At 43.3% G+C, this 25,076-nt stretch overlaps 1 non-coding gene and 2 pseudogenes across 1 annotated transcript; 1 reads left to right on the top strand and 2 right to left on the bottom strand.

Moving 5' to 3' along the window:
• Positions 1-6,354: 6,354 nt before the first annotated feature.
• LOC140285755 (U2 spliceosomal RNA) lies at positions 6,355-6,531 on the bottom strand (annotated as a pseudogene).
• A 4,932-nt stretch (positions 6,532-11,463) lies between these two features.
• Positions 11,464-11,654, top strand: LOC140285728 (U2 spliceosomal RNA). The gene has a single exon (XR_011910704.1). It is a non-coding gene; the product is annotated as a U2 spliceosomal RNA (small nuclear RNA).
• Positions 11,655-24,804: 13,150 nt separating this feature from the next.
• LOC140285762 (U2 spliceosomal RNA) lies at positions 24,805-24,981 on the bottom strand (annotated as a pseudogene).
• Between the last annotated feature and the right edge of the window lie 95 nt (positions 24,982-25,076).

Raw genomic sequence — 25,076 nt, 5'->3', positions numbered from 1 at the left:
GTCCACCAATAATTACTGAGAAATAGGTAAGAAAAGGTGTGAATGCCCAACTATACATCATCACAAGCAGAAGTGGATGTGTGCGGCCACAAGAAGGTTTGAATGTCCGACCATAGTTTGTAAAAGGCGGGTAAGAAAAGGTTTAAATGCCCGAACATACACAATCAAAAGAGGGAGTGGAGGTGTTCGGCTGCAAGAAGGTGTGAACGTCCGACCAAAGTTTGTAAAAAGCAGTTAAGAAAAGGTTCGAATATCCAACCAAACATAATCAAAAGTGGGAGCAGAGCTGTTCGACTGCAAGTAGGTGTGAATGTCCACCCATAATTCCTGAAAAATGGGTAAGAAAAGGTGCGAATGCCCAACCATACATCATCAAAAGAAGAAGTGGATGTGTTCTGCTACAAGAAGGTTTGAAGGTCCGACCATAGTTTGTAAAAAGTGGGTAAGAAAAAGTTTGAATGCCCGAACATACACCATCAAAAGAGGGAGCGGAGGTGTTCCGCTGTAAGACGGTGTGAAAGTCCGACCATAATTGGTAAAAAGCGGGTAAGAAAAGGTTAAAATACCCGACTCTACACAATCAATAGCGGGAGCGGAGTTGTTCGGCTACAAGAAGGTGTGAAAGTCCGACCATGGTTTGTAAAACGCGGGTAAAACAAGGTGCGAATGCCCGACAATGTATGATCAAAAGAGGGAGCGGAGGTGTTCGGCTGCAAGGTCTGAATTTCCAACCAATAATTACTGAAAAATGGGTAATAAAAGGTGTGAATGCCCAACTATACATCATAAAAAGCAGAAGTGGATGTGTTCGGCCACAAGAAGGTTTGAATGTCCGACCATAGTTTGTAAAAAGCGGGTAAGAAAAGGTTCGAATGCCCGAACATACACAATCAAAAGAGGGAGCGGAGGGGTTTCGCTGCAAGAAGGTGTGAATGTCCGAGCATAGTTTGTAAAAAGTGGGTAAGAAAAGGTTCGAATGCCAAAATATACACCATCAAAAACGGAAGCCGAGGTGTTCGGCTGCAAGTAGGTGTTAATGTCAGATCATAATTTGCAAAAAGCTGATGAGAAAGGTGTGAATGACCGACAATAATTACTGAAAAAAGTGTTAGAAAAGGTAAGAATGCCGGACTATTCATCATCAAAAGCAGAGAAGAGGTGTTCGGATGCAAGAAGCTGTGAATGTCCAGCCATAATTACTCAAAAACGGGTAAGAAAAGGTAGTATTGCCAGACCATAAATGATCAAAACAGGGAGCGGAGGTGTTCCGCTGTAAGAAGGTGTGAATGTCCGACCATAATTGGTAAAAAGCGGGTAAGAAAAGGTTAAAATACCCGACTGTACACAATCAATAGCGGGAGCGGAGTTGTTTGGCTACTAAAAGGTGTGAAAGTCCGACCATACATCCTCAAAAGCAGAACTGGATGTGTTCGGCTACAAGAAGGTTTGAATGTCCGACCATAGTTTGTAAAAAGCGGGTAAGAAAAGGTTCGAATGCCCAAACATACACCATCAAAAGAGGGAGTGGAGGTGTTCCGCCATAAGAAGGTGTGAATGTCCGACCGTAGTTGGTAAAAAGTTGGTAAGAAAAGGTTAAAATACCCGACTGCACACAATCAATAGCGGGAGCGAATGTGTTCGGCTACAAGAAGGTGTGAAAGTCCGACCATGTTTTGTAAAAAGCGGGTAAGAAAAGGTGCGAATGCCCGACAATGTATGATCAAAAGAGGGAGCGGAAGTTTTCGGCTAAAAGAAGGTCTGAATGTCCAACCATAATTTGTAAAAACTGGGGAAGAAAAGGCTTGAAAGCCCGACTATACACCATCAAAAGCGGGAGCAGAGGTGTTCAGCTGCAAGAAGGTCTGAATGTCCATCAATAATTGCTAGAAAACATGAAAGAAAATTTTCGAATATCAAACCGCATATGATCATAAGTGGGAGCGGAGGTGTTTAGCTGCAAGAAGGTGTGAATGTCCACCCATAATTCCTCAAAAATGGGTAAAAAAAAAAGGTGCGAATGCCCAACCATACATCATCAAAAGCAGGTGTGAATGTCAGATCATAATTTGCAAAAACCTGATGAGAAATGGTGAGAATGCCCGACTATACACCATCAAATGCGGGAGCGGAGGTGTTCGGCTGTGAGTAGGTGTGAATGTCCGACCATACTTGCTGAAAAATATGACAAAGCAGTTTTCACTTGGTTTGAGTGAAGGATTTCATTTTATATCAAAATCCGAAATTGTGTAGAACTCGTGGAAATAAGTTTATTCTCGGATTCCTAAAGGTTTAGTGTTGTGCTTTGGTATACTGCAAAGTAATACTTTTTATTTTAATGAAACCGATTCAGACATGGATAAATATCAAGGACAAAGCAGTTTTAACTTGGTTTGAGTGAAGGAATTCATTTTATATCAAAATCCGAAATTGTGTAGAACTCGTGGAAATAAGTTTATTCTCGGATTCCTAAAGGTTTAGTGTTGTTCTTTAGTATACTGCAAAGTAATACTTTCTATTTCTATATCTAATAAACTTATTTCTACGAGTTCTACACAATTTCGGATTTTGATATAAAATGAATTCCTTCACTCAAACCAAGTTAAAACTGCTTTGTCCTTCATATTTATCCATGTCTGAATAGGTTTCAACAAAAAAGAAAGTATTAATTTGCAGTATACCAAAGAACAACACTAAACCTTTAGGAATCCGAGAATAAGCTTCTTATCACCAGTTCAACACAATTTCGGATTTTGATATAAAATCAATTCCTTCACTCAAACCAAGTTAAAACTGCTTTGTCCTTAATATTTATCCATGTCTGAATAGGTTTCAACAAAAAAGAAAGTATTACTTTGCAGTATACCAAAGAACAACACTAAACCTTTAGGAATCCGAGAATAAGCTTCTTATCGCCAGTTCAACACAATTTCGGATTTTGATATAAAATCAATTCCTTCACTCAAACCAAGTTAAAACTGCTTTGTCCTTAATATTTATCCATGTCTGAATAGGTTTCAACAAAAAAGAAAGTATTACTTTGCAGTATACCAAAGAACAACACTAAACCTTTAGGAATCCGAGAATAAGCTTCTTATCGCCAGTTCTACACAATTTCGGATTTTGATATAAAATGAATTCCTTCACTCAAACCAAGATAAAACTGCTTTGTCCTTAATATTTATCCGTGTCTGAATAGGTTTCAACAAAAAAGAAAGTATTACTTTACAGTATACCAAAGAACAACACTAAACCTTTAGGAATCCGAGAATAAGCTTCTTATCACCAGTTCTACACAATTTCGGATTTTGATATAAAATCAATTCCTTCACTCAAACCAAGTTAAAACTGCTTTGTCCTTAATATTTATCCATGTCTGAATAGGTTTCAACAAAAAAGAAAGTATTACTTTGCAGTATACCAAAGAACATCACTAAACCTTTAGGAATCCGAGAATAAGCTTCTTATCGCCAGTTCTACACAATTTCGGATTTTGATATAAAATGAATTCCTTCACTCAAACCAAGATAAAACTGCTTTGTCCTTAATATTTATCCGTGTCTGAATAGGTTTCAACAAAAAAGAAAGTATTACTTTACAGTATACCAAAGAACAACACTAAACCTTTAGGAATCCGAGAATAAGCTTCTTATCACCAGTTCTACACAATTTCGGATTTTGATATAAAATGAATTCCTTCACTCAAACCAAGTTAAAACTGCTTTGTCCTTCATATTTATCCATGTCTGAATGGGTTTCAACAAAATAGAAAGTATTACTTTGCAGTATACCAAAGAACAACACTAAACCTTTAGGAATCCGAGAATAAACTTATTTCTACGAGTTCTACACAATTTCGGATTTTGATATAAAGTGAATTCCTTCACTCAAACCAAGTGAAAACTGCTTTGTCATATTTTTCAGCAAGTATGGTCGGACATTCACACCTACTCACAGCCGAACACCTCCGCTCCCGCATTTGATGGTGTATAGTCGGGCATTCTCACCATTTCTCATCAGGTTTTTGCAAATTATGATGACATTCACACCTGCTTTTGATGTTGTATGGTTGGGCATTCGCACCTTTTTTTACCCATTTTTCAGGAATTATGGGTGGACATTCACACCATCTTACAGCTGAACACCTCCTCTCCCGCATATGATCATGTGCGGTTGGATATTCGAACATTTTTTTTCATGTTTTCTAGCAATTATTGATGGACATTCAGACCTTCTTGCAGCTGAACACCTCCGCTCCCGCTTTTGATGGTGTATAGTCGGGCTTCCGAGCCTTTTCTTCCCCGGTTTTTACAAATTATGGTTGGACATTTAGACCTTCTTGCAGCCGAAAACCTCCGTTCCCTCTTTTGATCATACATTGTCGGGCATTCGCACCTTTTCTTACCCGCTTTTTACAAACCATGGTCGGACTTTCACACCTTCTTGCAGCCGAACACCTCCGCTTCCGCTTTTGATGGTATATATTCGGGCATTCGAACCTTTTCTTACCCACTTTTTACCAACTATGGTCGGACATTCACACCGTCTTTCAAGTGTAACACCTCCGCTCCCTCTTTTGATGGTGTATGTTCGGGCATTCGCACCTTTTCTTACCCGCTTTTTACAAACTATGCTCGGACATTCAAACCTTCTTGTAGCCAAACACATCCACTCCTGCTTTTGTTGATGTATGGTTGGGCATTCGAACCTACTTGTTGCCCGCTTTTCATTAATTATGGGTGGACATTCACACCTTGTCACAGCCAAACACCTCCGCTCCCTGTTTTGATCATGTATGGTTGGACATTCGCACCTTTTCTCACCCGCTTTTTTGCAAACTAAAGCCATTCACAGCTTCCTCTCCACCATACTTGTATGGTGGGATATTCACACCCACTTGCATCCGAAGATCTCCGCCCCCACTTTTGTTGATATTTAGTCGGTCATTCACACCTTACCCGTTTTCTTGCCGCCAAACACCTCTGATCTCGCTTTTGATGATGTAAGATTGGGCATTCAGACCTTGCTTTTCCTGCTTTTCACCAACTATAGATGGACATTCACACCTTCTTGCAGCCGAACACTTCCGCTCCACCTTTTAGGTTTCTATCACACCTTTTTTTTCACCGCATTTTATAGATTATGGTTGGAAATTCTCAACCACTCATCCAAAGACCTCTCCTCCCGCTTTTGTTAATATATTTGAACTTTAGTCAGACATTCACACCTACTTGTAGCCGAACACCACCTCTCTAGCTTTTGATGAGGTATGGTCCGCGATTCTTACCGTTTCTAACACATTTTTCAGCAATTATGGTAGGATATTCACACCTTCTTGCAGCTGAACACCTCCTCTCCCACTTATGATCATGTGCGGATTGATTTTCGAAAATTTTCTTCCATGTTTTCTAGCAATTAATTATGGACATTTAGACCTTCTTGCAGCTGAACACCTCCGCTCCCGCTTTTGATCATACATTGTCAGGCATTCGCACCTTGTCTTACCCACTTTTTACCAACTATGGTCGGACATTCACACCGTCTTACAGCGGAACACCTCCGCTCCCTCTTTTGATGGTGTATGTTCGGGCATTCGAACCTTTTCTTACCCGCTTTTTACAAACTATGCTCGGACATTCAAACCTTCTTGTAGCCGAACACATCCACTCCTGCTTTTGATGATGTATGGTATGGCATTCGAACCTACTTGTTGCCCGCTTTTCATTAATTATGGGTGGACATTCACACCTTGTCGCAGCCAAACACCCTGTTTCGATCATGTATGGTTGGACATTCGCACCTTTTCTCACCCGCTTTTTGCAAACTATGGTCGGCCATTCACAGCTTCCTCTCCACCATACTTGTATGGTGGGATATTCACACCCACTTGCATCCGAAGACCTCCGCCCCCACTTTTGTTGATATTTAGTCGGTCATTCGCACCTTACCCGCTTTTGGCAAACTATGGCCTTCTTGCAGCCAAAAACCTCTGATCTCGCTTTTGATGATGTAAGGTTGGGCATTCAGACCTTGCTTCACCTGCTTTTCACCAAATATAGTCGGACATTCACACCTTCTTGCAGCCGAACACTTCCGCTCCACCTTTTAGTTTTCTATGGGGCATTCACACCTTTATTTTCACCGCATTTTATAAAAACACCACAGGAACACCGTATTGAGGCTTTGTTCTGACCGCTCATTCGGTGTCGCGTTTCTTTCAAGCATTTCTCCTGGTTAGCCCGCACTCGGCTCGCTCCCAGAGCCGTGTTAAAGTCTACTTCGCATTCACTCTCTTTTCTCAGCAGACTAAAAGAAACTTCCATCCTGCACCGCTGTTAGCTTTTTCACAAGAGCAGAGGAGAGCGCACCGTTCCCAGCGGCACTGCAGTACCGGGTCGATGCTTGGAGTGAACGGAGCAAGCTCCTTTTTCAACTCCTATTGATAAAAATCCATTTAATATGTAGTCCTTGCATAGACATATCACATATTAAACTGATAAGTACAGATGGATTATGTGCAATTAGTAAAGAGAGTAGAGGACGATCTCTCTCGTTGGAAGTCCTTACCTATATCACTTATGGGGAGAGGTACAACCATTAAAATGATGATACTACCAAAAGTTAACTATTTGTTCTCAATGATCCCCATAAAACTATCTGCTACTTGGTTTAAGTCACTAGATTCATGCATCTCCAAATTTCTGTGGAAAAACAAACCACCACGTATTAGTTTAAAAACCCTACAGAAGACCAAGGACAGTGGTGGATTAGATTTACCTCATTTTCAGCACTATTCCTTAGCCAATAGGTTACAATATATATCAAAATGGTTTAAACCTTGTTGTTGTCACAGTTCCCAGAGACGTTGTAATCGTTGAGGATTCTATATTCACCCCCTCATTAGAGGCACGTGTTGCAGATTGATGACACTGAATCTTCTTCTCTGTTCATTGCTGGCATCATTCCCAGCATCGTAAGTGTTCGTGGCATTGTTAGCCTCTTCTTCTGGATCTTGATATCGAGCATCCTTTTGTATTTCTGGTTTGTAAGTCCTCTCTCTTCGTTCACCGGAGTCTTCGTCTCTTTGTCCTTGAGTTTGGTGATTTTCTCTTCTTTTGATGCCTTGACACAGTGTGACAGGTGATACCACATGGGAGATCCTTTAACTTGGACTGCTGTCCCTGTGCTGCGAAATGGCTGTGCTGCTCAAATGGTCTCTCCTTCATCATATACACAGTTATTTATACATCACCTTCCACCATGAAGCGTTGTTAAAATGCTGTTATGCATGTCTAAACCAATCCATTAAACTAGATCATTTTGGCAGTAAAGCGATCTACAATGTGCTTGGTCGCAAAGCTGCTCATCTGTGGTAAACAGCTCTCCAGAAAGGCATTCTTTAATTGATTTCACTCATTTTATGTAATAATTTTGTGATTTCCTACAAAACTACACTTCTTCTCCCATCTGTCTGAGTATTTAATATTGTCTGGGTCCCGTTAAAACATGTATTTTTCCCATCTAATTCCTTGTTTGCTTTAAAACAAGTATTCCCCATTTTCTATCCCTTCAGTAGCCAACCAGTTTGTATGGAGTACAGTGGAGCAACTTGACTGATCAGTAAAACACTGCTTTTGTTGTCACCGCAAGGCTTCCCCCGTCGGTTGTTTCACTGAGACACTACTGAGTAACTACAACTCAACACAGCTTATACACATAACATTCATATACATACTAACAAACAAACAAACAATAATTTACAATAATTTGAACGTACACCCAGGTAAATATTCCTGTAGTCTTCTCATACCGACTATGGACCCATTCATTGTTTAACTTCACTGTTTTGCAAATCCTAATTGGATATTACACATTGACATTGAACTTTACTGGATACGCAGGTCTTCATTGCATTCAGCAGCCTATATGTGAGCATTTATGTGTAAGCTGTTCTTCTTTGCATTTATCAGCAGCAAGCAATTCTTCACTGCACATGCATATGTAAATAGTAAAACAATTCCAATGTGTTAGCGAAACCTTCTATATCACAGTGGTTTCTAAGGTCTATTTTAAGTTCTTTGCCATCAGTGAGATGACATTGTTTACAAAGTGTGTCAAATTATCACTGAAGATCTTTTCAGGAATTTCAAATCTAGAAATGAGTTATTTTACGCGTGATTTTGCTACTGAGAGTGCATCTGCTTGTGCACATGGAAATATTTCAGACCATTTGGTAAAAACCTCTGTTGTCACTGAGCAGAATCGTTTCCCTTAACATTAATTTAGTTCAATGAAATCTACAAAATAATGAAATAATGAAATCCAAACAAATATGTTGAAAAAGATACACTGGCTTAGGGAATTATCTTCGTTTTGGTCTTAGATTGCCCTGTGGAATGTATTTTGCACATATTTGACCTGCTAGACAAAACTTTATTCATTTATTTATTCTAAAAAAATGTTTTTAATAATTAGTAAAACCATATGCTGTAAAAACCTGGTTCATTATTGCTTCCATCCCTCCTGTTGAGACATGACATGGTCCGTGGCTCAATACTGCAGCATATTTAAACAAATTCTTTGGCAGTATGGTTTTCCTTCCGGTCATTCATACGAGTCTATTGTAGATGGCAATTGAATAACATCTAATAATGCTAAAATATTTGTAGTTTATACATTTAGCTGTGGATGTCAACATACCTGTTTTTCCAATGCTGTGTTAACACATGTACAGTTGAGAAGGCATACTGACTGTCAGTGTAAACGTTAACAACCTTTTTGTTATTTAATTTACAAGCTTCAGTTAAAGCTACCAATTTGACTGCTTGAACAGAGTAATTTTTTGGTAGTGGTTGTTTTAAGAAAACTTCAGTTTCTGTTACTACTGCAAATCCTGTAGCATTTGTGCCATCAGGGTTTTTTTCCTTGATCTGTTGAATAAATATAGTTATTTCTGCATTTTCATAACATATATCAGTTAAGTCTGGCCTGGGTAAAACACTGATGGTTATTTCTGGCTTTCCATCTGTGGGGTAGGTAGCAGTGTGGATGGATTAAGTGTAGCACATCTCTCGACAACAAGGTGTGGCTGTGAAAGAAGAACTGTTATGTAGGAGAGATGTCTGGTAAAGATATTTTGTTAAGTAACCATATCACAGCCACTGCATGAGGTACCTTAAGTGTTAATGGGTGAAATAACACCATTATTGTTGATGCCTGCACTGCCAATGGCTTCTGGCCATTGATTCAAAAGTACGATCTCGTCCCTTTTTCCCCCTTTCAGTGGAGACTGGCCCCTAATTACCGCAATTCAGCAGGGGGTCTTTCATTAGGAGTACTGGACTCCCCCGTGCACGGTTTCAGCTCCGACCCTGGACAGCGGAAAAAACGTTGAGATCTGGTTTGAGGACCCAATTGTTGAGAAAAGTCTCTTTATGAGACTCAGAGTTGCTGGAGTCAGTTAATGCAAAGGTTTAATCTTGCAGCAAGTTCAAGAATGTGTGTGTGTATGGGTGTATGTGTGCGAACGTGTGTGAGTTTGTGTGAGTGAGAGTTTAAAGAACCTGTTATCCACAGGCAGGCCTTAACTAGTATGGCACGGGTCCAGCCTGTCTCATCTTTTTTGGAAGGTCCAGCGCTCGGCCGTAACCCTTCTGTCTGTTTGGACTCTCACATACATTCGGTTAATCATAGAAAAACGAGAACAAAACTTTTTAGCCCCTTAAATTCATAAAACAGACATGGTGCAGTTATTTCCATTCTAGAAAATAAGAGTAATCACCACCATTCCTATAAATTCTGGATATTCTAACAATCTGAATCTTTTTTAAATGTTCGATGAAGCCCTTTGCTGTTCTGTTTAGAGACTCAGCTGATCATAAACCAAGTTTTGCTCTTGAACCAAGCTTCTAAACTCTTCACCTTTTTCATTTCTCAGTTAGTATTCACTTTAAAACTGATTAAAAGAAAAATTAAATGAATGCCTATCAACAAATGTGGGATCTAAACTCTAGTGCTTCCTCTAAAATAATTTCCTTTCTCAATTCAGAAATGTGTGTGTGTAAGTCACAACACCCGTGACACCAAAACGGCTTTCTTTTCTCTCTTTTCTCTACACTCTGCACTGTGAGCACACACAACAAATCAGAAAGGCTTTTTTCTCTCTTTTCTACATTATGGACTGTGGGGACACAAAACCGCTCTCTCTTTTTTTTTTTTTGATTGTGTGCCAGGGCGTTGTCTCACGTATTAGATTATGCTTAAGATACGAATGAGTTTATCAGTCACATCAGAATCCATACATACTGATCCTCCCGTAATAAAATGGTCGGATCTTATCAAACACACTTTGTTTCTTGTGACAAGTCAGCGAAACAGCGTATACACGTCAAGACACTGAATCAAGTTTGCCACAAGAACTCATAAGTTTGGCAGTATTGCTCTGCCGTCAGCAATCATACACCCATTTTATTTTCATGAGACATGTGCAGGCACCTGTTCATCTACTGTTCTATCACTATGAATTAGTTTATCTATTATCAATAAGGATACTTCTACAACTACTATCAAAGTATGTCCGGACTTCTTATGTTGTCAGTTGCTATATATGAATAAGTGGGTTGCTACTGAAAAGCATTAAGCATGTCACACAGCCCAAACATATAACATTTCAGGACACACCACACAGTTAACAACCACAGTGAAGCGTGTCAAAGCCCAAACATGTAACATTCAACAGGACACTTACACAACACATTCAAATCAAACAGTCAGACAACATACAAGAACCTATACCCCAGCCGGCATTGCTCCCTGCCTATTTTCCTACAACTCACTATGTGTGCGCACACCTTTATTCACAAACTCTTCAACTTATACTCTTTTACCGAAGCTGCTACAGCTCGATTGGCCAAATACCCTTAGATCCTATTTCGGTGAATTTGACATCTGCCTTGCATGTAACAGATTAGCGGTTTAGCAGTTTTAATTTAGTTTGAGTGAAGGAATTCATTTTATAGCAAAATCCGAAATCGTGAAGAACTCATGGAAGTAAGCTTATTCTCGGATTCCTGAATCTTTAGATTTGCTCTTTGTTTTACTGCAAAGTACAACGTTGAGCAGCACTAATGAGTTGTTTCTATTTTTGGCAGGCTTTACCTTTGCGGATGAAGCCCTTTCTGTCTGTGCAAAAGAAATCTTATTACTGTGCAGAGTGACTTCTCTGAGTAGAGTCGCCTTACTTGTTGCGACTGTGCCAATGTTCGAAGCTGGAGTGCAAAGTTGTTGCTTGAATGGTGCTCGCTGGAGCGTGCGGTAGTGTAAAGTTATACCATTTAAAAGGGCTGAAGAGTGCTCAGTGCAGCGGGTGGGCCGAGGTGCAAAGTGACACTATGGCCATAAAAAGAACACCGCTACAAGTGCGCATTGTGCCAGGAAGGGCCCTCGGACGTGAACCAGTGGACAGTTATCGCTTCTCGGCCTTTTGGCTAAGATCAAGTGTAGTATCTGTTCTTATCAGTTTAATGTCTGATGTGTCCTCTATGCGAGGACTACATATTAAATGGATTTGTATCAATAGGAGTTGAAAAAGGAGCTTGCTCCGTTCACTCCAAGCATCGACCCGGTACTGTAGTGCCCCTGGGAACGGTGCGCTCTCCTCTGCTCTTGTGAAAAAGCAAACAGCGGTGCAGGATGGAAGTTTCAGGGAGCCCAAGATGAAACTTTCTTTTAGTCTGCTGAGAAAAGAGAGTGAATGCGAATCAGACTTTAACACGGCTCTGGGAGCCAGCCGAGTGCGGGCTAACCAGGAGAATTGCTTGAAAGAAACGCGACACCGAATGAGCGGTCAGAACAAAGCCTCAATACGGTGTTCCTGTGGTGTTTTTATAAAATGCGGTGAAAAAAAAGGTGTGAATGCCCCATAGAAAACTAAAAGGTGGAGCGGAAGTGTTCGGCTGCAAGAAGGTGTGAATGTCCGACTATATTTGGTGAAAAGCAGGTGAAGCAAGGTCTGAATGCCCAACCTTACATCATCAAAAGCGAGATCAGAGGTTTTTGGCTGCAAGAAGGCCATAGTTTGCCAAAAGTGGGTAAGGTGCGAATGACCGACTAAATATCAACAAAAGTGGGGGCGGAGGTCTTCGGATGCAAGTGGGTGTGAATATCCCACCATAGAAGTATGGTGGAGAGGAAGCTGTGAATGGCCGACCATAGTTTGCAAAAAGCGGGTGAGAAAAGGTGCGAATGTCCAAGTTCGGCTGAAAAAAACTGTGTTCGGCTGCAAAAAGGTGTGAATTTTTGATTAAAGTTTGTAAGACAAGGTTCGAATGCCTGACAATGTATGATCAAAAGAGGGAGCGGAGGTGTTCAGCTGCAAGAAGGTCTAAATGTCCATCATTAATTGCTAGAAAACATGAAAGAAAATTTTCGAAAATCAATCTGCACATGATCATAAGTGGGAGAGGTGTCACACCGTAATGAAGTGCGGGCCCCGGTGCGGTCACAGAGTCAGGAGGACAAGAACTCTTAGTTCAAACAAAAGTTTATTAGTTAACAGAAAATCTCACACAGAGGAAAAACCTGGCCTGGTGAGCAGGGAAGTCGGCCTGCAGAACCGGAACAAAAAACCAAGGTAATCCAAGAACTGAAAATAATCCACAAAACATCAAGGGTCAGGATCCAGGTCGTGAACCAAACAGGCATAACAAATACATTAACACACGAGCAAAGAAAGGCGGAGAAGACCAGGTATTTAAACTAACGGGGCAATCAAGGGAAAATGGAACACAGGTGAGTTACGAACCAGGTGTCACAGCTGTGGCTGTGACAGTACCCCCCCTCCGACGACCGCCTTTAGGCGGCCCACCAGGCTTGTTAGGGTGGGTTCTGTAGAAGTCGGTGATGAGGGCATGGTCCAGAATAAACCGACGTGGAACCCAAGAACGCTCCTCTGGCCCATAACCCTCCCAGTCAACCAAATACTGGAAACCCCTGCCACGACGTCTGACATCCAGAATCCGATCAACTGAGAAAGCAGGATGGCCATCCACGACCAGGGGGGGAGGAGGAGGTTCAGCTGGGGGACCAAGTGCACAAGAGGTGACTGGCTTTAAGAGGGACACATGAAACGTGGGGTGTACCTTAAGGGAGTCTGGGAGCTTAAGGCGCACAGCCGAGGGATTAATGATTCTGACCACTGGAAAAGGACCAATGAAACGAGGGGCCAGCTTACGGGAATCTACCTACAAAGGCAGGTCCCTGGTGGATAACCACACCATCTGCCCAGGCTGATAATTAGGAGCGGGCGAACGCCGACGGTCCGCCAACAGTCGGTTCCGGGCAGCGGACCTAACTAACGCAGCCCGAGCCTCCAGCCACACTCTGCGAACTCGTCGCAAGTGTTCCTGAACAGAAGGGACGGACACATCATCCTCCTGGGAAGGGAACAAAGGGGGTTGAAAACCATACATAACCATGAATGGCGACATACCAGTAGCAGATGTGGAGAGACTGTTATGAGCGTACTCCACCCACGGTAGCTGAACACTCCAGGAGGATGGGTTACGTGCACACACACATCTTAAAGCGGCCTCCAGGTCCTGGTTGGCCCGTTCTGTCTGGCCGTTCGACTGAGGATGGTACCCAGACGATAGACTAACCTTCGCCCCCAATGCGCCACAGAACGCTCGCCAAACCTGGGAAGCAAACTGGGGTCCCCGATCAGAAACGATGTCCATGGGGATACCATGGAGACGAAAAACATGATGAACCAAGAGCTCAGCAGTCTCCAGAGCAGACGGGAGCTTCGACAGTGGTACAAAATGCACAGCCTTAGAAAAACGATCGACAATAGTGAGGATGACAGAGTTACCTGCAGAAGGAGGCAGACCAGAGACAAAATCCACCGCGAGACCACGGCCTTGAGGGAATGGGGAGAGGGTTCAGCAAGCCAGCGGGCCGTTGGTGCGAGGCCTTCCCTCGGGCACAGACAGAGCACGCTGCCACAAACTGATTGGTGTCACGGACCAGCGTGGGCCACCAGAACCGCTGTCGAATGAGCTCAAGTGTGCGTGCAGCCCCAGGATGGCAGGCCAATTTGGAGGAGTGCCCCCACTGCAGCACCTGAGACCTAACGTTCTCGGGAACGAACAAAGAGTTAGGTGGTCCGATCTCTGGACGGGGACAACGGGAAAGGGCCCTCTTAACCTGCTGCTCAACCTCCCAATGGACCGCTCCCACAAAACAGCTTGGAGGGAGCACAGGCTCAGAAGGATCAGTCAATGGTTGTCTCTCTGTCTGACGGGAAAGGGCATCAGGCTTTAAATTACGGGAACCAGGTCTATAAGAGAGTGTAAAATGAAATCTGCCTAAAAAAAGTGCCCATCTGGCCTGTCGAGAATTGAGACGTTTGGCTTGCTGAAGGTAGGCCAAGTTCTTATGGTCCGTCCAAACCACAAATGGAATTTCTGCTCCCTCCAGCCAGTGTCTCCACTCCTCTAATGCCAGAACGACTGCTAAAAGCTCCCGGTTACCCACGTCATAGTTGCGCTCAGCCGGAGACAGCCGGCGAGAAAAATACGCACACGGATGCAACTTCTGTTGTGAGACCTGCGAAAGCACGGCTCCCACACCACTGTCAGAGGCATCCACCTCCACTACAAACTGCTTAGAGGCATCAGGGTGGATGAGAACAGGCGCAGAGGAAAACAGCTCTTTAAGTCTTGAGAATGCCTGGGCAGCTTCAGAGGTCCAGGTAAAAGGGCTGGAGGTGGAGGTAAGTTGGGTGAGTGGTGCAGCCACCTTACTAAAATTCCTAATAAAGCGCCGGTAAAAATTAGCAAAACCAAGGAAACGCTGAAGTTGCTTGCGGGTCTCAGGTGCTGGCCACTCAACCACCGCCCTTACCTTGGCTGGATCAGAGCGAATCTGACCTCTTTCAATGAAAAAGCCCAAAAAAGAGACTGACTGGACATGAAACTCGCATTTCTCAGCCTTGACAAATAATCTGTTCTCAAGCAATCTTTGGAGAACTAATCTGACGTGCTTGCTATGTTCCTCCAGTGTGCTAGAAAAAACTAAAATGTCGTCCAGATAAACAAAAACAAAACGGTTGAGCATGTCACGGAGTACATCATTAACTAAGGATTGAAAAACTGCCGGCGCATTAGTTAACCCAAAAGGCATGACCAAGTACTCAAAATGGCCAAGAGGTGTGTTGAACGCCGTTTTCCACTCATCCCCCTCACGAATACGGACAAGATGGTATGCATTCCGAAGATCTAGTTTGGAGAAGACAGTGGCTTGATGAAGGGAGTGAAAAGCTGAATCCAACAGTGGCAGGGGATATTTATTTTTGACAGTGATAGCGTTCAGACCACGATAGTCAATGCAGGGGCGCAAGGTCTTGTCTTTCTTAGACACAAAAAAAAATCCAGCACCTACAGGGGAGGAAGAGGGGCGAATGATACCTGCTGCCAATGACTCCTGTATGTACCTCTCCATGGTCTCTCTCTCGGGACGGGAGAGGTTGTAAAGGCGGCTGGAGGGGAGAGGAGACCCAGGCAGTAAGTCTATGTGGCAGTCATAGGGACGGTGTGGTGGGAGAGAGAGAGCTTGATGTTTGCTAAATACCTCAGCCAAGTTATGATAACAAGGAGGAACCCCAGAAAGATCAGGAGAGACGGAAGGAACTATGGCAGGAGGACTCAAGGCTGGAACAGCAGATCTAAGACAATTATTGTGGCAGGCTACACTCCAGCTAATGATTGTGCTCTGTGTCCAGTCAATGTTGGGATTGTGCAGTCTAAGCCAGGGGAGACCTAAAACCACAGGAGTATGAGGAGCAGGCATAACAAAAAAACTGATAAGCTCATGGTGGTTACCAGAGATAAGTAAAGATAAAGGAACAGTCTGGTGAGTAATTACCGACAACAACCTACCGTCTAGAGCATTTACCTTACGAGGTGCTGTAAGTGACACAACAGGAATATTATGTAGTTTAACAAAATCTGCGGAAATAAAATTCTCATCTGCCCCAGAATCCACAAACGGATTCATAGCCACCTCCTTAGAGTCACAAAACAAAACGGCAGACAACTGAGTACGTGTGGAAGGAAAACAACTTGAATCTTGGCTCACCTGGGTCCCCCCCTCCTCAGGTGAGCCTAGGCTTTTGGCAGATTGGGGCAGTTCTCTCGAACGTGGCCGGGTTGGCCGCAATAAAAACAAAGCCTCGCCTGAAGTCTCCGTTGACGCTCCGTCGGAGTCAATCTGGCCCGTCCAAGCTGCATGGGTTCAGGAGGGGGCAGGACAACAGGAGTGTGAGCACCTGCTGGAGTGGACACCTCCACCTGTTGGCCAGAGACAGGGCCAAACAACGGGGTACAGGCGGAAGCGATGCAGCTCCGGTCACGCTCCCGGCGTCTCTCTCGCACGCGGTTGTCCAACCGCCTCGCAAGGTCTATTAAATCGGCCAAGGATTCCGACTCATCCCGAGCCGCCAGCTCATCCCTCAAATTGTCATTCAGGGAGCGAAGAAATATTCCCATCAACGCAGCCTTATCCCAGCCGCTCTCCGTCGCCAGTGTGGAGAACTCAATCGCGTGGTCGGCTACTGACCTGGAGCCTTGGCGCAGTGAGAGCAGTCGGTTGCCCGCCTCTTTACCACGAACAGGATGGTCGAAGACCCCTCTCATCTCCGCCACGAACCGCCGGTAGGAGGAGCAGAGCTGGGGGTTGCCCTCCCACGTAGCCAGCGCCCACTGTGCAGCCCGTCCGGAGAGGAGGCTGGTGATATACGCCACCTTGGCGCGGTCCTCCCGGTACATCCGAGGCTGCAACTCAAACACCAGAGCGCACTGGAGGAGGAAACGTCCACAGGCTCCCACGTCCCCACCATAACGCTCCGGCGTCGGGAGATGGGGCTCAGGAAGAGGGGGCGTTGATGGCAGAACCGCGACAGGTGGCGGATAAGCAGCACACAGTTCCAGTCTCTGAGAGAGGGAGGCGACGCTAGAAGTCAAGGACCCCAACGCCTCCATAATGTCCTTGAGGTCCTGGGCATGCTGTCCCAATAAAGAGCCCTGGGCGGTCAGCGCCTGGTGAACCGACTCTGGATCCGCGGGGTCCATTTGGCTCGTGTGTTCTGTCACACCGTAATGAAGTGCGGGCCCCGGTGCGGTCACAGAGTCAGGAGGACAAGAACTCTTAGTTCAAACAAAAGTTTATTAGTTAACAGAAAATCTCACACAGAGGAAAAACCTGGCCTGGTGAGCAGGGAAGTCGGCCTGCAGAACCGGAACAAAAAACCAAGGTAATCCAAGAACTGAAAATAATCCACAAAACATCAAGGGTCAGGATCCAGGTCGTGAACCAAACAGGCATAACAAATACATTAACACACGAGCAAAGAAAGGCGGAGAAGACCAGGTATTTAAACTAACGGGGCAATCAAGGGAAAATGGAACACAGGTGAGTTACGAACCAGGTGTCACAGCTGTGGCTGTGACAAGAGGAGGTGTTCAGCTGCAAGAAGGTGTGAATTTCCTACCATAATTGCTGAAAAATGTGTTAGAAACGGTAAGAATGCCGGACCATACATCATCAAAAGCTAGAGAGGTGGTGTTCGGCTGCAAGTAGGTGTGAATGTCTGACTAAAGTTCAAATATATTAACAAAAGCGGGAGGAGAGGTCTTCGGATGAGTGGTTGAGAATTTCCAACCATAATCTATAAAATGCGGTGAAAAAAAAGGTGTGATAGAAACCTAAAAGGTGGAGCGGAAGTGTTCGGCTGCAAGAAGGTGTGAATGTCCGTCTATAGTTGGTGAAAAGCAGGAAAAGCAAGGTCTGAATGCCCAATCTTACATCATCAAAAGCGAGATCAGAGGTGTTTGGCTGCAAGAAAACGGGTAAGGTGTGAACGACCGACTAAATATCAACAAAAGTGGGGGCGGAGGTCTTCGGATGCAAGTGGGTGTGAATATCCCACCATACAAGTATGGTGGAGAGGAAGCTGTGAATGTCCGACCATGGTTTGTAAAAAGCGGGTAAGACAAGGTGCGAATGTCCGACAATGTATGATCAAAAGAGGGAGCGGAGGTGTTCGGCTGCAAGGTCTGAATTTCCAACCATAATTTGTAAACACCGTTGAAGAAAAGCCTCGAAAGCCCGACTATACACCATCAAAAGCGGGAGCAGAGGTGTTCAGCTGCAAGAAGGTCTGAATGTCCACCAATAATTACTGAAAAATGGGTAAGAAGAGGTGTGAATGCCCAACTATACATCATCAAAAGCAGAAGTGGATGTGTTCGGCCACAAGAAGGTTTGAATGTCCGACCATAGTTTGTAAAAGGCGGGTAAGAAAAGGTTTGAATGCCCGAACATACACAATCAAAAGAGGGAGCGGAGGTGTTTCGCTGCAAGAAGGTGTGAATGTCCGAGCATAGTTTGTAAAAAGCGGGTAAGAAAATGTTCGAATGCCCGAACATACACCATCAAAAGAGGGAGCGGAGGTGTTCCGCCATAAGAAGGTGTGAATGTCCGACTGTAGTTGCTAAAAAGTGGGTAAGAAAATGTTAAAATACCCGACTGTACACAATCAATAGCGGGAGCGAATGTGTTCGGCTACAAGAAGGTGTGAAAGTCCGACCATGTTTTGTAAATAGCGGGTAAGAAAAGGTGCGAATGCCCGACAATGTATGATCAAAAGAGGGAGCGGAGGTTTTCGGCTAAAAGAAGGTCTGAATGTCCAACCATAATTTGTAAAAACCGGGGAAGAAAAGGCTCGAAAGCCCGACTATACACCATCAAAAGCGGGAGCAGAGGGGTTCAGCTGCAAGGTCTGAATGTCCATCAATAATTGCTAGAAAACATGAAAGAAAATTTTCGAATATCAAACCGCACATGATCATAAGTGGGAGCGGAGGTGTTTAGCTTCAAGAAGGTGTGAATGTCCACCCATAATTCCTCAAAAATGGGTAAAAAAAAAGGTGCGAATGCCCAACCATACATCATCAAAAGCAGGACTGGATGTGTTCGGCTACAAGGTTTGAATGTCCGAGCATAGTTTGTTAAAAGCGGGTAAGAAAAGGTTCGAATGCCCGAACATACACCATCAAAAGAGGGAGCGGAGGTGTTCCGCCATAAGAAGGTGTGAATGTCCGACCGTAGTTGGTAAAAAGCGGGTAAGAAAAGGTTAAAATGGCCGTCTGTACACAATCAATAGCGGGAAGGGATGTGTTCGGCTACAAGAAGGTGTGAAAGTCCGACCATAATTCCTGAAAAATTGGTAAAAAAAAGGTGCGAATGCCCAACCATACATCATCAAAAGCAGGTGTGAATGTCAGATCATAATTTGCAAAAACCTGATGAGAAATGGTGAGAATGCCCGACAAAAAAGCAGTTTTAACTTGGTTTGAGTGAAGGAATTCATTTTATATCAAAATCCGAAATTGTGTAGAACTCGTGGAAATAAGTTTATTCTCGGATTCCTAAAGGTTTAGTGTTGTTCTTTGGTATACTGCAAACTAATACTTTCCATTTTGTTGAAACCGATTAAGTTAAAACTGCTTTGTCCTTCATATTTATCCATGTCTAAATAGCTTTAAACAAAAAAGAACGTTGTACTTTGCAGGATAGGAAAGAACAACACTAAACGTTTAGGAATCCGAGAATAATCTTCTTTTCACGAGTTCTACACAATTTCGGATTTTGATATAAAATGAATTCCTTCACTCAAACCAAGTTAAAACTGCTTTGTCCTTCATATTTATTCATGTCTAAATAGCTTTAAACAAAAAAGAACGTTGTACTTTGCAGGATAGGAAAGAACAACTCTAAACCTTTTCAGGAATCCGAGAATAAGCGTCGATTGACTCGTTCTACACAATTTCGGATTTTGATATAAAATGAATTCGTTCACTCAAACCAAGTTAAAACTGCTTTTGTCCTTCATATTTATCCATGTCTGAATAGGTTTCAACAAAAAAGAAAGTATTACTTTGCAGTATACCAAAGAACAACACTAAACCTTTAGGAATCAGAAAATAAGCTTCTTATCACCAGTTCTACACAATTTCGGATTTTGATATAAAATGAATTCCTTCACTCAAACCAAGTTAAAACTGCTTTGTCCTTAATATTTATCCATGTCTGAATAGGTTTCAACAAAAAAGAAAGTATTACTTTGCAGTATACCAAAGAACAACACTAAACCTTTAGGAATCCGAGAATAAGCTTCTTTTCACCAGTTCTACACAATTTTGGATTTCTATATAAAATGAATTCCTTCACTCAAACCAAGTTAAAACTGCTTTGTCCTTCATATTTATCCATGTCTGAATGGGTTTCAACAAAATAGAAAGTATTACTTTGCAGTATACCAAAGAACAACACTAAACCTTTAGGAATCCGAGAATAAGCTTCTTTTCACCAGTTCTACACAATTTTGGATTTTGATATAAAATGAATTCCTTCACTCAAACCAAGTTAAAACTGCTTTGTCCTTCATATTTATCCATGTCTGAATCGGTTTCAACAAAATAGAAAGTATTACTTTGCAGTATACCAAAGAACAACACTAAACCTTTAGGAATCCGAGAATAAACTTTTTTCCACGAGTTCTACACAAATTCGGATTTTGATATAAAATGAATTCCTTCACTCAAACCAAGTGAAAACTGCTTTGTCATATTTTTCATTCACACCTACTCACAGCCGAACACCTCCGCTCCCGCATTTGATGGTGTATAGTCGGGCATTCTCACCATTTCTCATCAGGTTTTTGCAAATTATGATCTGACATTCACACATGCTTTTGATGTTGTATGGTTGGGCATTCGCACCTTTTTTTACCCATTTTTCAGGAATTATGGGTGGACATTCACACCAACCTGCAGCTGAACACCTCCTCTCCCGCATATGATCATGTGCGGTTTGATATTCGAAAATTTTCTTTCATGTTTTCTAGCAATTATTGATGGACATTGAGACCTTCTTGCAGCTGAACACCTCTGCTCCCGCTTTTGATGGTGTATAGTCGGGCTTTCGAGCCTTTTCTTCCCCGGTTTTTACAAATTATGGTTGGACATTCAGACCTTCTTGCAGCCGAAAACCTCCGCTCCCTCTTTTGATCATACATTGTCGGGCATTCGCACCTTTTCTTAACCACTTTTTACAAAACATGGTTGGACTTTCACACTTTCTTGTAGCCGAACACATCCCTTCCCGCTATTGATTGTGTACAGTCGGGTATTTTAACCTTTTCTTACCCGCTTTTTACCAATTATGGTGGGACATTCACACCTTCTTACAGCGGAACACCTCCGCTCCCTGTTTTGATCATTTATGGTCTGGCAATACTACCTTTTCTTACCCGTTTTTGAGTTATTATGGCTGGACATTCACAGCTTCTTGCAGCCGAACACCTCTTCTCCCGCTTTTGATGATGAATGGTCCGGCATTCTTACCTTTTCTAACACATTTTTCAGCAATTATTGTTGGTCATTCACACCTTTCTCATCAGCTTTTTACAAATTATGAGCTGACATTCACACCTACTTGCAGCCGAACACCTCGGCTTCCACTTTTGATGGTGTATATTTTGGCATTCGAACCTTTTCTTAACCGCTTTTTACAAACCATGGTCGGACTTTCATACCTTCTTTTAGCCGAACAACTCCGCTCCCGCTATTGATTGTGTAGAGTTGGGTATTTTAGCCTTTTCTTACCCGCTTTTTACCAACTATGGTCGGACATTCACACCTTCTTACAGCGGAACACCTCCGCTCCCTCTTTTGATGGTGTATGTTCTGGCATTCGAACCTTTTCTTACCCACTTTTTACAAACTATGCTCGGACATTCACACCTTCTTGCAGTGAAACACCTCCGCTCCCTCTTTTGATTGTGTATGTTCGGGCATTCGAACCTTTTCTTACCCGCCTTTTACAAACTATGGTCGGACATTCAAACCTTCTTGTGGCCGAACACATCCACTTCTGCTTGTGATGATGTATAGTTGGGCATTCACACCTTTTCTTACCCATTTTTCAGTAATTATTGGTGGACATTCAGACCTTCTTGCAGCTGAACACCTCCGCTCCCGCTTTTGATGGTGTATAGTCGGGCTTTCGAGCCTTTTCTTCAACGGTGTTTACAAATTATGGTTGGAAATTCAGACCTTGCAGCCGAAACACTCCGCTCCCTCTTTTGATCATACATTGTCGGGCATTCGCACCTTGTCTTACCCGCTTTTTACAAACCATGGTCGGACTTTCACACCTTCTTGTAGCCGAACAACTCCGCTCCCGCTATTGATTGTGTACAGTCCGGTTTTTTAACCTTTTCTTACCCGCTTTTTACCAACTATGGTCGGACATTCGCAGCATCTTACAGCGGAACACCTCCGCTCCCTCTTTTGATGGTGTATGTTCGGGCATTCGAACTTTTTCTTACCCACTTTTTACAAACTATGGTCGGACATTCAAACCTTCTTGTAGCAGAACACATCCACTTCTTCTTTTGATGATGTATGGTTGGGCATTCGCACCTTTTCTTACCCATTTTTCAGGAATTATGGGTGGATATTCACACCTACTTGCAGTCGAACAGCTCTGTTCCCACTTTTGATTATGTTTGGTTGGATATTCGAACCTTTTCTTAACTGCTTTTTACAAACTTTGGTCGGACGTTCACACCTTCTTGCAGCCGAACACCTCCGCTTCCGCTTTTGATGGTATATATTCGGGCATTCGAACCTTTTCTTACCCACTTTTTACCAACTATGGTCGGACATTCACACCGTCTTTCAAGTGTAACACCTCCGCTCCCTCTTTTGATGGTGTATGTTCGGGCATTCGCACCTTTTCTTACCCGCTTTTTACAAACTATGGTCGTACATTCAAACCTTGTAGCCGAAAACCTCCACTCCCTCTTTTGATCATACTTTGTCGGGCATTCGCACCTTTTCTTACCCGCTTTTTACAAACTATGCTCGGACATTCAAACCTTCTTGTAGCCAAACACATCCACTCCTGCTTTTGTTGATGTATGGTTGGGCATTCGAACCTACTTGTTGCCCGCTTTTCATTAATTATGGGTGGACATTCACACCTTGTCACTGCCAAACACCTCCGCTCCCTGTTTTGATCATGTATGGTTGGACATTCGCACCTTTTCTCACCCGCTTTTTGCAAACTATGGTCGGCCATTCACAGCTTCCTCTCCACCATACTTGTATGGTGGGATATTCACACCCACTTGCATCCGAAGATCTCCGCCCCCACTTTTGTTGATATTTAGTCGGTCATTCACACCTTACCCGTTTTCTTGCCGCCAAACACCTCTGATCTCGCTTTTGATGATGTAAGATTGGGCATTCAGACCTTGCTTTTCCTGCTTTTCACCAACTATAGATGGACATTCACACCTTCTTGCAGCCGAACACTTCCGCTCCACCTTTTAGGTTTCTATCACACCTTTTTTTTCACCGCATTTTATAGATTATGATTGGAAATTCTCAACCACTCACCGAAGACCTCTCCTCCCGCTTTTGTTAATATATTTGAACTTTAGTCAGACATTCACACCTACTTGTAGCCGAACACCACCTCTCTAGCTTTTGATGAGGTATGGTCCGGGATTCTTACCGTTTCTAACACATTTTTCAGCAATTATGGTAGGATATTCACACCTTCTTGCAGCTGAACACCTCCTCTCCCACTTATGATCATGTGCGGATTGATTTTCGAAAATTTTCTTTCATGTTTTCTAGCAATTAATTATGGACATTTAGACCTTCTTGCAGCTGAACACCTCCGCTCCCGCTTTTGATCATACATTGTCAGGCATTCGCACCTTGTCTTACCCGCTTTTTACAAACTTTAGTCGAACATTCACACCTTTTTGCAGCCGAACACAGTTTTTTGCAGCCGAATTTGGGCATTCGCACCTTTTCATACCCACTTTTTACCAACTATGGTCGGACATTCACACCGTCTTACAGCGGAACACCTCCGCTCCCTCTTTTGATGGTGTATGTTCGGGCATTCGAACCTTTTCTTACCCGCTTTTTACAAACTATGCTCGGACATTCAAACCTTCTTGTAGCCGAACACATCCACTCCTGCTTTTGATGATGTATGGTATGGCATTCGAACCTACTTATTGCCCGCTTTTCATTAATTATGGGTGGACATTCACACCTTGTCGCAGCCAAACACCCTGTTTCGATCATGTATGGTTGGACATTCGCACCTTTTCTCACCCGCTTTTTGCAAACTATGGTCGGCCATTCACAGCTTCCTCTCCACCATACTTGTATGGTGGGATATTCACACCCACTTGCATCCGAAGACCTCCGCCCCCACTTTTGTTGATATTTAGTCGGTCATTCGCACCTTACCCGCTTTTGGCAAACTATGGCCTTCTTGCAGCCAAAAACCTCTGATCTCGCTTTTGATGATGTAAGGTTGGGCATTCAGACCTTGCTTCACCTGCTTTTCACCAAATATAGTCGGACATTCACACCTTCTTGCAGCCGAACACTTCCGCTCCACCTTTTAGTTTTCTATGGGGCATTCACACCTTTATTTTCACCGCATTTTATAAAAACACCACAGGAACACCGTATTGAGGCTTTGTTCTGACCGCTCATTCGGTGTCGCGTTTCTTTCAAGCATTTCTCCTGGTTAGCCCGCACTCGGCTCGCTCCCAGAGCCGTGTTAAAGTCTACTTCGCATTCACTCTTTTTTCTCAGCAGACTAAAAGAAACTTCCATCCTGCACCGCTGTTAGCTTTTTCACAAGAGCAGAGGAGAGCGCACCGTTCCCAGCGGCACTGCAGCACCGGGTCGATGCTTGGAGTGAACGGAGCAAGCTCCTTTTTCAACTCCTATTGATAAAAATCCATTTAATATGTAGTCCTTGCATAGACATATCACATATTAAACTGATAAGTACAGATGGATTATGTGCAATTAGTAAAGAGAGTAGAGGACGATCTCTCTCGTTGGAAGTCCTTACCTATATCACTTATGGGGAGAGTTACAACCATTAAAATGATGATACTACCAAAAGTTAACTAT

The sequence above is a fragment of the Leuresthes tenuis genome, unplaced genomic scaffold, assembly GCF_036924035.1.
Source record: "Leuresthes tenuis unplaced genomic scaffold, fLeuTen1.0.hap1 SCAF_56, whole genome shotgun sequence".
NCBI lineage: Eukaryota > Metazoa > Chordata > Actinopteri > Atheriniformes > Atherinopsidae > Leuresthes > Leuresthes tenuis.
Note: the sequence above shows the minus strand (reverse complement) of the source record. Positions and strands in the feature narration are given on the sequence as shown.